At 56.1% G+C, this 13,379-nt stretch overlaps 1 pseudogene; it reads left to right on the forward strand.

Annotated features, from left to right (window-relative positions):
* The first annotated feature begins 7,008 nt into the window (after positions 1-7,008).
* Positions 7,009-13,379, forward strand: part of LOC143637834 (phytanoyl-CoA dioxygenase, peroxisomal-like) — a 76,361-nt pseudogene continuing 69,990 nt past the window's right edge.

Below are 13,379 nucleotides of genomic sequence, written 5' to 3' on the forward strand. Positions count from 1 at the left end.
CCCTCCAGGAGGGAGACCTCTCCCACCAGGATTTCAGGGGGAGCTACTATACCACTGCAGCCAGGTTAGGAAAGACTCACCCCTCCAGGAGAGAGACCTCTTCCACCTGGGTGTCTTGGGAGCTCCTATACTGCTGAAGCCAGGGTAGAGGAGATTCGCACCTCCAGGTGAGAGACACCTACCACTTGGGGATGGGGGTAACTCCTATAATGCCTTAGCCTGGATAGAGGGGACTCGCCCCTCCAGTCTTGTGACCCCATAACCTTGGTATCAGGGAAGTTCCTGTACTACCAAAGCCAGGGGAGAAGGGACTCGACCCTCCAGGTGGAATATCCCTTCCACCTGGTTGTCAGGGGAGTTCATTTACTCCCACAAGCAGGGTAGAGGGGACTCACCACTGGAGGCTGGAGACCCCTCCAACCTGGGTGTAGAGGGGACCTCATATACCACTGCAGCCAGGGTAGAGGGGACTCGCCTCTCCACTACAGAGTCCCTCCAACCTGTGTGTCAGGGGGATATAATTTACCGCAGCAGCAAGAGTAGAGGGGACTCGCCCCTGCAGGCGAGAGACCCATCCATCCTGGGTGTCAGGGAAAGCTATTAAACTACTGCAGCCAGGGTAGAGGGGACTCGCCCCTTCAGGCGGGAGACTCCTCCCATCTGGATATAGAGAGGAGCTTGTATACCACAGCAGCCAGAATAGAGGGGACTCGCCCCTCCAAGCAGCAGACCCCTCCAACCTGGCTGTCTGGAAGAGCTGGTAAAACCCCACTCACAGGGTAGAGGGTACTTTCCCCTTCTTGTGGGATACCCCTCCCACCTGGGTGTTGAAGTGTGCTCCTATACACCCATAGCCAGTGTAGAGGACTCTCCCCTCCAGGCAGAAGACCCCAAAACTTTGGCGTCAGGGGGAGCTCCTATGCCACCAGAGCCAGGCAACAGGGGATTCAATTCTCCAGGCAGAAAATCCCATCCACCCGGTAGTCAGGGGTGTTCATATACCACCAGAGGCAGGGTAGAGGGGACTTGTCACTCCAGGTTTGAGACCCATTTCACCTGGGTGTGGGAGGGTTCTCTTATACCACTGCAGCCTAGTTAGAGGGGAATCCTAACTCTAGGCCAGATACCCTCTCACCTGGGTGTCAGGGGGAGATCATTTACTGCCACAGCCATATTAGAGGGGACTTTCCCCATCAGGCAAGAGACCCATCCAACCTGGGTGTCAGGGAAAGCCAGTATACCACGGCAGCCAGGTCTCCCCTTCAGGCAGAAGACCTCTCCCATCTTGGTATAGGGGGGAGCTAGTATACCACAGCAGCCAGAATAGAGAGGACTCGCCCCTCCATGCAGGAGACCCCCCTATCACCTGGGTGTCTGGGAGAGCTGGTACATCACCTCACCAGGGTAGAGGGGAGTCACACTTCTAGGTGGAAGACCCCTCCAACCTGGGTCTTAAGGGAGCTGGTTTACCCCAGCAGCCAGGTTAGAGGCGACTTGCTCCTCCAGGTGAGATACACCTCGCACCTGGGAATGGTGTTAACTCCTATACCGCCTTAGCCAGGGTGGAGGGGACTCACCCCTCCAGGCAGATGACCTCTCCGACAGGGGTGTCTGCCAAGGAGGGTTTCGTATACAGCCGCAGCTAAGGTAGCAGCGACTCGCCTCTCCAGGCGGGAGGACCCTCCCTCCTGGGAGTAGGAGGGGGCTTCTTATACCCCTGCAACCAGGGTTGAGGCGACTTGCCCCTTCATGAAGAAGACCCTCCCACTTGGGTGTGGCGGGAAGGAGCACCTATAGTGTTGCAGCCTGGGGTAGTAGGTACTAGCCCCTCCAGGCTGTAGACGCCTCCCACCTGGGTGTAGAAGTGATCTTTTATATCACTTTAGCCAGTGTAGAGGAGACTCACCCAACCAGATGGGAGACCCCTCCAACCTGGCTGTTGGCGGGAGCTCATATACCACCACAGCCAGGGTAGAAAGTACTTGCCTCTTCTGGTGGGAGAACCCTCCCACAAGGGTGTCAGTGTGAGCTCATATACCACCACATCTAGGATAGAGAGGACTTGACTATGCAGGAGATCCCTCCCCCTTGGGTGTCTGTGGCAGATTTATTCCTCCACAGACAGGGTAGAGGGCACCCGCCACTTCAATAGGGAGACCCCTTCTACCTGGGTATCCATGGGAGCTTGACTACTGCAGGAGATAGGGTATAGGGGACTCACCCTTACAGGCAGGAGAACCCTCAAACCTCGATGCTGGCAGTGCTCCTATACTGCAACAGCATGATAGAGGAAACATGCCCCTGCAGACGGAAAACCCCTCCCAGCTGGGTTCAGTGGGACCTCTTATATGACAAGAGCTAAAGTAGAGGGGTGGCGCCCTTCCAGGCTGGATATCCCTCCCACCTGTGCATCAGTGGACCTTATATACCACCAAAGCCAGGGTAGAGGTGACTCACCCGTCCATGAAGAAGACCACTTTCACCTGTGTGTAGGGGTGCTCTTGTATTCCGCCTTAACCAGGGTAGAGAAAACTTGCCCTTCCAGGGGGATGACCACTCCCATATTCGTGTCTGGGAGAGCATTTATACCGCCACCGCCAGGTCATGGGGGACTCATTGTCCTGGTGGGAGATCCCTCCCACCTGGGTGTCAGGGGGAGCTCCTATAACCCTGAAGCCAGTGTAGAGGGAACGCACCCCTCCAGTTGGGAGATACCTAACCTGGTTTTCATGGGGAGCTTATATACTGCCAGAGCCAGGAGAGAGGGGACTCGATCCTCCAAGTGGAAGATCCCTTACACCTGATTGTCAGGGCTGTACATATACTGCCAGAGGCAGGGTAGAAGGGACTCCCATTGAGGCGGGAGACCCCTCCCACCTGGATGTAGAGGGGATCTCCTTTACCACTGCAGCCAGGGTAGAAGGGACTCACCTCTACCGACTGGAGACCCATCCACCTGGAAGTCAGGGGGAGATCCTTTACCGCAGCAGTCAGGGTAGAGTGGACTCACTCCTACAGGCTAGAGACCCATCCAACCTGGGTGTCAAGGAAAGCTAATAAACCACTGCAGCCAGAATAGAGGGGACTCGCCCCTGCAGGAGGGAGACCCCACCCATCTGGGTATGGGTGGGTAGCTCATATAACACAGAATCCAAAATAGAGGGGACTTGCCCTTTCAAGCAGGAGACCCCTCCCACCTGAGTGTCTGGAAGAGCTGGTACACACACTCAGGTATAGAGAAGTTACCCCTGTAGGCGGGAGACCCCTCCCACCTGAGTGCTGGGGCGAGCTCCTTTACCACTGCAGCCAGGGTAGAGAGGACTAGCTCCTCCAGGCAGAAGACTCCTCCCACCTGGGTGTCAGGTGGAGCTCATATACCCCAGCAGCCAGGGTAGAGGCAACTTGCACGTCCAGGTGAGAAACAAATCCCACCTTGGAAAGGGATTAACTACTATACCGCTTTAGTCAGAGAAGAGAGGACTCACCCCTCCAGATGGAAGAACCCTCCCACCTGGGTGTCAGGTTGAACTCATATACCCCAGCAGCCAGGGTAGAGGTGACTCACACCTTCAGGCAAGAAACATCTCCCACCTTGGAATGGGGGTAACTCCTATCCTGCCTTAGCCAGAGTAGAGAGGACTTGCCCCTCCAGGTTGAAGACCCCTCCCACATGGGTGTCTGAAGTGGAGGGGTTCATTTACAGCTGTGGCTGTGGTAGCAGCAACTCGCCTCTCCTGGGGGTAGGAGGGGGCTCTTATACCACTGAAGCCAGGGTTGAGTGGACTCACCCCTTCATGCGGGAGACCCTCCCTCCTGAGTGTTTCAGGGTACTTGTATACCACTTTAGCCAGGGTAGAGGAGACTTGCCCATCCAGGCAGGAGACCCGTCCAACCCGGCTGTCAACAGGAGATCATATACCTCCACAGCCAAGGAAGAAAATACTTGCACCTTCTGGCGGGAGACCCCTCCATCCAGGGTGTCAGGGGATGCTCATATATGGCCACAGCCAGGATAGAGGGGACTCGCCCCTCCAGGCAGGAGATCCTTCCCACCTGGGTGTCATGGGGAGCTCTTATGCCACTGCAGCCATAGTAGATGGTATGGTCGATATCAGGTGGGAGAACCCTCTCACCTGGGTGTCAGGTTAGATCCTATACCACTGCTGTCAGGGTAGAGGTAACACTATCCTCTAGAAGAGAGACCTTTTCCATCTGGGCAGCTCAAATACTGCTGCAGCAGGGTAGAGGGGACTCTAGCCTCCTGGCCAGAGACTCCTCCCAATTGGGTGGCAGGGGAGCTCCTATATTACAGCAGCCAGGGTAAAGGGGATTCGCCCCCAACAGGTGAGAGATCTCTCCCACCTGGATCTTGGGGGGAGCTCCTATAATTCCACAGCCAGGGAAGAGGGAACATGCCCCTGCAGGTGGAAGACCCCTCCCACCTGGGTGTACTGGGAACTCTTGTGTGGCAAGAGCTAAAGTAGAGTTGACTCGCCCTTCCATGCAGGATCCCCCTCCCACCTAGGTGTATTGGAGAGCTTGTATACAGCCACAGCCAGGGTAGAGGGGACTCATTGCTCTTGGTGGGATACTCCTAATACCTGGGTGTCTTGAGAACCATGTATTCCCCTGTGCCAGTGTAGAGGGGACTCTCCATTCCAGTCGGGAGACCTTGTAACTTGGTGTTGGGGGGTGCTGCTATGCTGCCAGAGCCAGAGGAGAGGGGACTAGACCCTCCAAATAGAAGATCCCTTTCACCTGGTTGTCAGGGGTGTTCATATACTGCCATAGCAGGGTAGAGGGGACTTACCATTTGAGGGAGTAGACCCCCTCCCATCTGGGTGTAGGGGGGACCTCCTACACCATTGCAGCCAGGATAGAAGGGAATCGCCACTGGAGACAGGAGATCCCTACCGCCTGAATGTAGGAAGAACCTCCTATACCATTGCAGCCAGGGTAGAGGGGACTCACATCTCCAGGCTGGAGAACCTGTCACCTGGGTGTCAGGGGGAGATCCTTTACTGCAGCAGCCAGGGTGGAGGTTTCTCATCCCTCCAGACAAGAGGCTCATCCAACCTGGGTGTCAGGGAAAGCTAGTAAACTACTGCAGACTGGGTAAAGGGAATGCGCCCCTTTAGGTGGGAGGACCCTCCCATCTGGGAATGGTGGGGAGCTCATATACCACAGCAACCAGAATAGTGGAGACTTGCCTCTCCAAGCAGGAGACCCCTTTCACCTGGGCGTATGGGAGAGCTGGTACACCCCCTCAGCCAGGGTAGAGGGAAGTCATCCCTTTATGCGGGAGACCCACACACACACACCTGGGTTTTAGAGCAAGATCTTTAACCTCTGCAGCCAGGGAAGAGTGGATTCTCTCCTCCAGGTGGAAGATGCCTCCCACCTGGGTGTCAGGTGGAGCTCATATACTCCAGCAGCAATGGTAGAGGCAATTCACATCTCCAGATGAGAAACACCTCCCATCTGGGAATGGGAGTAACTCCTATACCCCTTTAGCCCTGGTAGAGGGAACTTGCCCTTCCAGGTGGAAGAACCCTCCCACCTGGGTGTCTTGGAGAGATTGTATACAGCCACAGCCAGTGTAGAGGGGACTCATTGCTCCTGGTGGAAGACCCCAAATATATACCCCTGTGCCAGTGTAGAGGGGACTCTCCATTCCAGTCGGGAGACCTATAACTTGGTGTTGTGGGGGGCTCCTATGCTGCCAGAGCCAGAGGAGAGGGGACTAGACCCTCCAAATGGAAGATCCCTTCCACCTGGTTGTCAGGGGAGTTCATATACTGCCATAGCAGGGTAGAGGGGACTTGCCTTTTGAGGGAGTAGACCCCTCCCACCTGGGTGTAGGGGGGACCTCCTATACCATTGCAGCCAGGGTACAGGGGAATCACCACTGGAGGTAGGAGACCCCTCTTGCCTGGATGTAGGGGGAACCTCCTATACCACTGCAGCAAGAGTAGAGGGGACTCACCTCTACAGGATGGAGACCCTCCCACCTTGGTGTCAGGGGAATATCCTTTACTTCCTCAGCCAGGGTGGAGGGGACTTGAAACTCCAGGCGAGAGACCCATCCAATCTGTGTCAGGGAAAGCTAGTAAACCACTGCAGCCAGGTAAATGGGACTCGTCACTTCAGGCAGGAGACCCCTAACATCTGGGTATGGGGGGCTACTGTGTAACAGCTGCCAGAATAGAGGGGGCTCACCCCTCCAAGCAGGAGAACCCTCCCACGTGGGTGCCTGGGAAAGCTGGTACACCCTCTCAGCCAGGGTAGAGGGAAGTCACCCCTCTAGGCAGGAGACCTCTCCACCTTTGGGGTCAGGAGAAACTCCTCAACCTCTGTAGACAGGGTAAAGTGGACTCTCCCCTCCAAGCGGAAGAGCCCTTCCACCTGGGTGACAGGTGTAGCTCATATACCCCAGCATCCAGTATAGACACAACTCACATCTCCAGGCAAGAGACACCACCCACATGGTAATGGGGATAACTCCTATACTGCCTTAGCCAAGTTAGAGGAGACTCGCCCATCCAGTTAGGAGACGCCTCCCACCTGGGTGTCTAGTGAGAGGGGGGGTTCATATACAGCTGCAGCTGGGGTAACATCGACCCACCCCTCCAGGAGGGAGACCCCCTCCCTACTGAGGGTAGGAGGTGACTCATATACCCCTGCAGCCAGGGTTGAGGGGACTTGCCCCTTCAGGTGAGAGACCCCCCCACCTGGGTGTCAAAGGGAACTTGTATACCAACTTAGATAGGATAGAGGAGACTCTCCCATCCAGGCGGGATACCCCTCCAACCTGGCTGTCAGCAGGAGCTCTTATACCACCATAGCCATGGAAGAAATGTACTTACCCCTCCTGGCAGGAGACCCCTCCAACCAAGGTGTCAGGGGGAGCTCATATACTCCCACAGTCAGGATAGAGGGGACTTGCCCCTCCAGGCAGGAGACCCCTCTCACCCGGGTGTCAGGGGTACCTCTTATACCACTGTCGCCATGAAAGAGGATACTTTCCCCTTCAAGTTTGGAGAACCCTTCCAAGTAAGTTTTGGGAGAGATTTTATACTGCCACAGGCGGGGTAGAGGAAACTCTACCCTCCAGAATGGAGACCTCTTCCACCTCTTATACCGCTGCAGCAGGGTACAGAGGACCCTAGCCCCTTGGCCATAGACTCCTTCCAGTTGGGTATCAGAGGGCGTCCTATACCAGAGCAGCAAAGGTAGAGGAGACAAGAACCTCTAGGTGGGAGACCCCTCCCACCTGGGTGTCAGTGGGAGTTCATATACCAGTGCAACCAGGGTAGAGTGGACTTGCCCTTCCAATTGGGAGACGTGTCCCACCTGGGTGTCTGGGTCAGCTCCTATACATCCGCACACAGGGTAGTGGGGAATCACTCCTCCAATCAGGAGAACTCTCCCTCCTGGGTGTCCGGGAGAGATTGATTACTGCAGCAGCCATGGAAGACGGAACTCGCCCCAACATGTGAGAGACCCCTCCCACCTGGGTCTCAGGGGGATCTCCTATTCTGCCACGGCAAGGGTAGAGGGAATGTGGCCCTGCAGGTGGAAGACCCCTCCCACCTGGGTGTACTGGGAACTCTTGTATAGCAAGAGCTAAAGAAGAAGGGACTCACCCTTCCAGATGGGATACCCCTCCCACCTGGTGTAGAGAGTGCTTGTATACTGCCAAAGTCAGGGTGGAGAGGTATTGCCTGTCCCTGCAGAAGACCACTCCCCCCTGTATGTAGGGGGGGACTTGTATACCACCTAGCCAGGGTAGAGAAGTTTTACCCTTCCAAGCGGGAGAACCCTCCCACCTGGGTGTCTGGGAGAGTTTTTTACTGCCATATCCAGGGTAGAGGGGACTCATTGCTCCAGGTGGGAGATCACTCCCACCTGGGTGTCGGGGGGGGGGAGCTCACATACCGCTGCAACCAGTGTAGAGGGGACTCGCAGCTCCAGTCAGGAGACCCCATAACCTGGGTGTCTTGGGGAGCTCCTATACCGCCAGAGCCAGGGAAGAGAGGTCTCGACCCTCCAGGTGGAAGATCCCTTCCACCTGTTTGTCAGGGGAGTTCATATACTGCCACAGGCAGGGTAGAGGATCTCACCCCTTGAGGTAGGAGACCCCTCCCACCTGGGTGTAGTGGGGAGCTCCTATAATACTACAGCCAGGGTCAAGGGGATTTGCCTCTCCAGGCTGGAGACCCTCCCACCTGGGTGTCAGGGGAACATCCTTTACCACTGCAGCCAGGGTTGAGGGGACTTTCCCCTCCAGGCAAGAGACTCATCCAACCTGGGTGTCAGGCAAAGCTAGTAAACCAGTGCAGCCAGGGTAGAGGGGACTCGCAACTTCAGGTGGGAGACCCGTCCACTTGGGTTGGGGGGGTCTCGTATACCATTACAGCCAGGGTTGTAGGGACTCCTCCCTCCAGGCAGGATACTCCTCTCATCTGGGTATGGGGGAGCTGTTATAGCACTACAGACAGGGTAGAGCGGACTTGCCTCTCCAGACAGAAGTCCCCTCCCACCTGGGTGTCAGGGGGAGCTCCTAAACCACTGTAGTCAGGGTAGAGGGGACTCACCCCTTCAGGCAGGAGACCCCTTCCATCTGGGTTTCAGGGGTAGCTCATATACTGCCCCAGAACAGGTAGAGGGTATTTGTCCTTAAAGGTGGGAGACCCCTCCCACCTGGATGTCCTGGGGAGGAGGGGGCTCATATACAGCTACAGGCAAGGTTGCAGGGACTTGAAAGCCCTGGCGGAACACCACTTTTAACTGGTGTTCAAGGTAGTGCCTACCTTGCAGCAGCCATGGTAGAGGGGACCCGCCCCTCCAGGAAAGAGTCCCCTCCCACCTGATGGTCAGGGAGAGCTCATATACTGCCCCAGGCAGGAGAGAGGGGACTAACTCCTCCAAGCAGGAGATCGCCTCCTACCTGGGTGTCAGGGAAAGCTAGTATACCACTGGAGCCAGGGAAAAGGGTACTCCCCCTTTGAGGCAGAAGACCCCTCCCATATGCTAATGGGAATGGCTCATATACCACAGCAGCCAGGGTAGAGGGGACTTGCCCATCCATGTGGAAGACCCCTCCCACCTGGGTGTCTGTGGGGAGCTTCTATACTGCCTAGGCCAGAGTGGAGGGTACTCTCTCCTCCAGGTGGGAGACCCCTCCCATCTGGCTATGTGTGGGGCAGAGTTCATGTATTACTGCAGCCTGGATAGAAGGGATTTATCCCACTAGACGAGAGACCCCTTTCAACTTGGTGTAGGGGGGAGCTCCTCTACTGCCAAAGCCAGGGTAGAGGGTACTCATCCCTCCATGCTGGAGAACCCAACCACCTGGATGCCAGGGGAAGCACATATACTGCCCCATCCAGGAGAGAGGTGACTCAGCCCTTATTGTGGGAGACACATCACACCTGGGTGTCACAGGCAGCTTATATACCACCTTAGCCATGGTAGAGGTGACTCGCACCTCCAGGTGGGAAACCCCTTCTTCCTGGGAGTCTGGGAGCTTTTATACTGCATTAGCCAGGGTGGAGGGTACATTACCCTGCAAGTAGGATACCCTCCCCTTGCTATAGTGCGGGGGGGAACTCGTATACCACTGCAGCCAGGAGAGAGAGGACTAGCCCCACTAGGTGGGAGACGCCTAAACACTGGTTGTCAGGGGATCTTATATACTGGCAGAAGCAGGGAAGAGGGGACTTGACATTCCAGGCGAGAAACCCCTCCTACCTTTGTGTGTGTGGGGGGGAGCACTTAAACCAGTACAGCCAGGGTAGTGGGGACTCCCCCCTCCAGACAGAAAACCCCTACCACCTGGTTGACATGCGGGAGCTTGTATACCACCTTAGATAGGGTTGAGACGACTCGCCACTCCAGGCGAGACACCACTCTCACCAGGGTGTCAGAGGGGAGCTCCTATACCATCAATGCCAGGGTATAGGGTATATGCCACTCCAGTTGGGAGATCCATCCCACCTGACAGTTAAAGGGAGCTCTTCTACAGCTTCAGCCAGGGTACAGGGCACTCGCCCTCCAGGCTGCAGATGCCTCCCACCTGGGTGTTGGAAGGATATAGTATACCTCTGCAGCCAGGGTAGAGGAAACTTGCCCCTCCAGGATGAAGACCCCTCCCACCTGTGTGTTCAAAGGAACTCGAATACTGCAGAAGACAGGGTATACGGGACTCACCCTTGCAGTAAAGAGACCCCCTCTAACCTGAGTGTCAGGAGAAGTTCCTATAACAACTCATCCAGAATGGAGCTCCATGCTTGAGACCCCTCCCACCTGGGTGTCTGGGGGAGCTTATACACTGCCAAAACCAGGGTAGAGGGGACTCACCACTCTAGGTGGAAGACCCCTACCACCTGGGTGTCAGGGGGAGCTCCGATAATGCTGCTGTCAGGCTTCAAGGTACAGGCATTGAAGGGGACTCAGGTGACTGGCACAGCTGTGTTTCCCATAGGGAGCATACAGGGTGCAGAGACCAGCCAATTCCACTTCTCTGCCCCAGGTGAGTAGATCCTCAATGAGCGACCTGGACCAATGAGGTGAGAGAGGGTATTGTGAGGGGATACTTAGTGTTAGGAAATTTGGGGGGTCAGTGGGCTGCAAGACCCACTTGAGGAGTCTACGCTGGAGTGAATAGGCCTAGCTGAGGGTCTGGACAGTGCCAGGATACCATAGCACAAGTGGAACAGAGGGGAGGCACAGGATGGGGTCTATTAAAAGAGGTCTGAAACCAACAGAAGAGAAAGGTTCCTCCAAAAGGACAATCAGGGGCTCAAGCAAGGAGCCCAGTAATGGAGAGCCAAGTGCTAGCACCTGAACCTGGGTGAATGAAAAAAAACATGGAGGGGTAGCAGTGGGATGGGAGAAAGTAGAGTGGGTGGCACAGGGGAAGAAGGGCTCAAGGCCCGGGTCCACTGAAGGGTGACAGGGGTTGGGAGCAGGGCCAGGGCTGAGGGAGGCAAAAGGCCCCAAGGGGCAGGGCTATGTTTTTCCAAAGGGAGCTCCCAGGGCCAAGAGGCCAGGTCAAGTCACCTGGCCCAGGTGAGTATCCTGGGAAAGGGATCAGGAAAGCGGGCATGGCAGAGACAGAAAGGACAGGAAGGCTGAAGGAGGGCACAAGCTTAAGGGCCACAGGACGATTGTGGGTGGGGTGGGGGCCAGGACCCCGGCAAAGAGCCCAGGCAAGGAACATAGAGAAAGGTGTGGCCAGGGGATAGCAGGGAATTCCGGGTCAGGAAGGAGGGGCTGCACTATGGTACTGAGGTACACGAAAGCCAAGGGGAGCAGGGAAGCAGCCCCAGCAAGGGGCCCTCAGACAATGCTCAAGAAAGCAGTGAGCAAAATGGCCACCAGAGGCTCAAAAAAGGAGCCAGGCCTGGGAACAGAGAGCCAAGAGCCAGGGCTTGGGCAGGGGGCTCAGGACAGTGGACAAGATTTGGGAGGGAAGGCAGGGGATCCAGCAGGGAGTAGTCAGGCTCTAGGGTCAGGACCACCTCCAGGTGTCATGTTTTTGTTTGAGGACCAAGCACCCAGGGAGAGCAAGAGGCCCAGGTGAAGGGCAGAGCTCTGTTTCCCATAAGGCACCCTGGCTCATATTTGAATCCAGGGCCAGGGACCTGACAAAAGAGGCCAGACAAGGGATGGGGGCCAGGAGGAGGGTGAAGGGAGGGCACAGCAGAGGGTCATAGTGGGTGTACTATAGGGTGAGATCCATGACCCAAGACAGGCCCTCAGGCAAGGGACTCACCCAACCGATTATGATGAGGGACACTAGGAGCAGGAGACCTGCAAGAGCCAGGAAAAAGCATGAGGGGAATGGAGGTAGGGACTGCATGAGGACCAGGAGACAGAGGGAAGTGCAAGGGGCACCTAGAGAAGCCATTTGTGGGGCCTAAGCAAGGGGCCCCCAGGTCAGTCCCAACACTTAGAGACTCCATGCTATGCCAAGGTACATGAGGAACACCATCAGGGGCTCAGGAGAGTGCCCAGGCCCAGAGACTGGAGCACAAATGGTCAGGGTTAGGGAGGGCTGTGTTTGAGTATGGGTTGCATGAAGGCCAGAGGGCAGGGGAGGAAAGGGAGGAGATTGCTCATGGCTGGCTGGAGCAAGTCCCATGTTAACTGCCAGGCCTCAAGGTACAGGTGATGAATGGAACTTAGGTTACTGGCAAGGCTGTGTTTCTCATAGTGAGCATATAGGGTGCAGAGATCAGCCAATTCTGCTCCTCTGCCCCAGGTGAGTAAATCCTCAGAGTGGGACCCGGATCAATGGGGGGGGTGGGCAAAAGAGGGTACTGTGAGGGTATACCTAGTATTAGGAGGTTTGGGGGTGTTGGAGGGCTGCAGAACCCTTTTGAGGAGCCTAGGCTAGAGTGAATAGGGGTAGCTGAGGGTCCGGACAGTGCCAGGATACCACAGCATGATGGGAACAGAGGAGAGATACAGAGGAAGGCTGGAAAAAGGGCTTAAAACCAAGGGATAGAAACTGTGTCCTTGAGAAGCCTGGCCAGGGGCTCAAGCAGGAAGCTGGGCCCAGTAATGGAAAGCCAAGTGCTTGCACCTGTGCTAGGGTAAATGATAAAACACATGGATAGGGAGGGTAGAAGGAAAGAAATGGGAGCGGCTGACACAGGGGGAAGACGGATCAAGTCCCAGGTCCACAGCAGGGTGTCAGGTTCAGGAGTAGGGCCTGGGCTGAGGGAGGCAAAAGTGCCCAGGCAAGGGTCAAGGCTATGTTTTCCCAAAGGTCAAATCCTCTGGCTTCCCTGGGCTGAAGAAAGGAGCGGGGCCCAGTAATGGAGAGTGAAATGCTAGTATCTGTGCCTGGGTCAATGAAAAGAAACATGTATAGTGAGGGGCAGAAGGAGAGAAAGGGGAGTGGCTGGCACAGGAAGAGGAGGGCTCAAGGCCCATGTCCACTACAGGGTGTCCAAGTTCAGGAGCAGGGCCCAGGCTGGGGGACGCAAAAGCACCCAGGCAAGGGGAAGAGTTACGTTTTCCCAAAGGTCATATCCTCTTGCCCAGATAAGCATACTGGGAAAGGGATCAGGAAAGCAGGCACGGCAGAGACAGAAAGAACAGGAGGGCTGAAGGAGGGCTGAAGGGCCACAGGATGGGTGTGGTATGAGTGGGAGCCAGGACCCTAGCAAGGAGCCAAGGCAAGGGACCTAGAGGAGGGCCCAGGCCAGGGAGAGCAGAGAGCACTGGGCCGGGAAGGCGGGCCTGCTCTAGGGTATTGTAGTACTGGGAAACAAGGGGATCAGGGAAGCAGCCCCAGCAAGGGGTCCTCAGACAATGCCTAGAAAAGCAGTGAGCAAGAACAGTCACCAGAGGCTTAAGCGAGGAGC

This window comes from Callospermophilus lateralis, chromosome 13 (assembly GCF_048772815.1).
Source record: "Callospermophilus lateralis isolate mCalLat2 chromosome 13, mCalLat2.hap1, whole genome shotgun sequence".
Lineage (NCBI taxonomy): Eukaryota > Metazoa > Chordata > Mammalia > Rodentia > Sciuridae > Callospermophilus > Callospermophilus lateralis.